Source organism: Telmatherina bonti, assembly GCF_933228915.1.
Source record: "Telmatherina bonti genome assembly, chromosome: 7".
In the NCBI taxonomy this organism is placed as follows: domain Eukaryota; kingdom Metazoa; phylum Chordata; class Actinopteri; order Atheriniformes; family Telmatherinidae; genus Telmatherina; species Telmatherina bonti.
Genome location: NC_136625.1, coordinates 3,926,649 through 3,930,964, shown reverse-complemented (window position 1 = coordinate 3,930,964; position 4,316 = coordinate 3,926,649).

Sequence of the window (4,316 nt, the reverse complement as noted above, 5' to 3'; positions counted from 1 at the left end):
AGCAGTGTCAGCTCAGGGCGATGAGGGAGCAGAACGACCCATCCTGTATCTCAGCCAACGATTGCTGCCCAGGGAGACTCGCTACTCTGTCATTGAGAAGGAGGGGCTGGCTATTAAATGGGCTCTGGACAGCCTACGATATTATCTGCTTGGACGTGAGTTCGACTTAGAGACTGACCATCGTGCCTTAACCTGGATTCAATCTATGAAGGACCATAATAGTCGACTTACCCGATGGTACCTTGCACTGCAACCGTTCCGATTTCAGATTCGGCACCGATCAGGGGAGACAAATATTGTTGCAGATTATCTCTCGCGGTTGCCGTACATCGTCAACCCAGAAGAGGAGGGAGATGATGTGACAAAGCTGCCTTGTCACTGACACCCACACCCCCAACCACCTACCTGACAGTGTTCCGGGTCGTCAGGCCCAGCAAATCTCTTGCAGTCCCACGTAGCCGCTTTAGTTCGGTTATGCCACCTGTCAGGTAGCAGACTAATAGGGGTGCACACCTAGTGGTCTGCTACAAATACTGGGAGCAGGTTATGGATGGGAAAACTGCTGGGGTGTCATCCTCATCTGCTGGGGGGTTGGTAAAAACTGGGTTAAGGGGTTTACCTGTGTTTTATGGCTGGAGTATGCCGCAATGCGGCAAAGACGTCATCGTCCCGTGACTAACAGATGTTTAGAATAAATACACCGTAGTATTATGTTTTCTATGTTCATCTGTGGAAATATGTATGGGGTTAGGTTCCTGAACTTTGTTGATATTGTTTTTTTTTTTGGGTGGTCTATATATTGTTGGGAAATTTGGGGGAAAATCCCATTTATTTGTAGTAATGGGAAGTTCATGGGAAGGGGCGGGGCATTGTGTTTTTAAGACGCTCATTCAGAGCGGACCGGGGGGAGTGTGAGGAGTTAGTCGGAGAAACTTGGTGTGAATAATAAAAATGGAGTGTTGATGGTATGCAGAGCGGGCAGCCATTATAAATACAACCTTGTAAATTGTGTAAATAGCTGGCTGGTCACTGTAAATATTACTGCACTGTGGAGATTGATGCGCACAATAAAACCCACATGAGAAAAGGAGCCACGACTTCGCCACATCATTGTACAGCGAACAGAGCCCCGTCACACATACATACATACATACAGACATATATAAACATACATACATACATACATACATACATACATACATATATACATATATAAACATACATACATACATACATTTATAAACATATATACATATGTACATATATAAACATATATACATGTATACATATGTAAACATACATACATACACACATATATAAACATATATACATATATACATACATACATACATACATATATAAACATACATACATACATACATATATAAACATACATACATACATACATATATAAACATATATAAATATGTACATATATAAACATATATACATGTATACATATGTAAACATACATACATACATACATACATACATATATAAACATGTATACATATATACATATATAAACATACATACATGTATAAACATACATACATACATACATATACACATATTTAAACATATATACAAACATACATATATAAACATTCATACATACATACATACATACATACATACATACATACATACATACATACATACATATGTAAACATATATACATATTTAAATATATAAACATACAAACATATATAAACATATATGCATATATAAACATTCATACATACATACATACAAATATAAACAGACATACATATATACATATATAAACAGACATACATATATAAACATATATGCATATGTAAACATTCATACATACATACAAATATAAACAGACATACATATATACATATATAAACAGACATACATACATACATACATATATAAACATACATAACTACATACATATATAAACATACATACATATATACATATATAAACATACATACATACATACATACATATATAAACATACATTCATACATACATACATATATATACATATATACATATATAAACATACATACATATAAACATATATACATTTATAAACATACATACAAACATACATACATATACACATATTTAAACATATATACAAACATACATATATAAACTTACACACATACATACATACATACATATATACAAATATAAACATATACACATATATAAACATAAATATATACATAGATATATAAACATACATACATATATGAACATATATACATATATACATATATGAACATTCATACATACATACATACATACATACATACATACATATATAAACATATATACATGTATACATATATAAACATACATACATGTATAAACATACATACATACATACATATACACATATTTAAACATATATACAAACATACATATATAAACATACCTACTTACATACATATATACATATATAAACATAAACATATATAAACATACATACATACATAGATATATAAACATACATACATATATAAACATAAATACATGCATACGTACATAAATATATAGACATACATGAACACAGATACACACATAGATACATACACGTACGTACGTATAGACATGCATATACATACATACACATAAACACACATACATACATACATACATACATACATAAATACATATATACATATATAAACAGAAATACATACATACATACATATATACATATATAAACAGAAATACATACATACATACATATATCCATTTATAAACATACATACATACATACATACATACATATTTCAACATATATACATGTATACATATATAAACATACATACATACATACATACATATATATATCAACATATATACATATATAAGCATACATACATATATATAAACATACATACATATATAAACAGACATATATAAACATATATACATATGTACATAAATAAACATATATACATACATACATATATAAACATGTATACATATATACATATATATGTATGTACATGTATGTATATATATATATATATATATATATATATATATATATATATATATATATATATATATATATATATATATATATATATATATATATATATATATACATACGTATAAACATATATATACATACATGCATAAATACATACATACGTAAAGACATACATATACATACATACTTACCTGCGTACATAAATACATACATACATACATGCATACATACATACATACATACATACATACACACATACATACATCCATAAATATATTAAGACATACACACATATACATACAAACATATGTAAACGTACATACATACATACATACATATATAAACATATATACATACATACATGCATACATATATAAACATACATACATACATACATACATACATACATACATACATTTTAATTATTTCATACATACATACATACATACATACATACATTCATACATACATACATATACACATACATACATACATACATACATACATACATACATACATACATACATACATACATACATATTAATACATGTATACATGCATCCATACATACATAAATACATACATACAGAAATATATTTAGACATACATACATACATACATACATACATACATACATACATACATACATACATACATGTATACATACATACATTTATACATACATACATACATACATACATAAATATATACATACATACATACATACATACATACATACATATACACATATTTAAACATATATACAAACATACATATATAAACATACCTACTTACATACATATATACATATATAAACATAAACATATATAAACATACATACATACATACATAGATATATAAACATACATACATATATAAACATAAATACATGCATACGTACATAAATATATAGACATACATGATCACAGATACACACATAGATACATACACGTACGTACGTATAGACATGCATATACATACATACACATAAACACACATACATACATACATACATACATAAATACATACATCCATACATACAGACATTCAAACATTTATACATACATATATATATATATATATATATATATATATATATATATATATATATATATATATATATATATATATATATACATACGTATAAACATATATATACATACATGCATAAATACATACATACGTAAAGACATACATATACATACATACTTACCTGCGTACATAAATACATACATACATACATGCATACATACATACATACATACATACATACATACACACATACATACATCCATAAATATATTAAGACATACACACATATACATACAT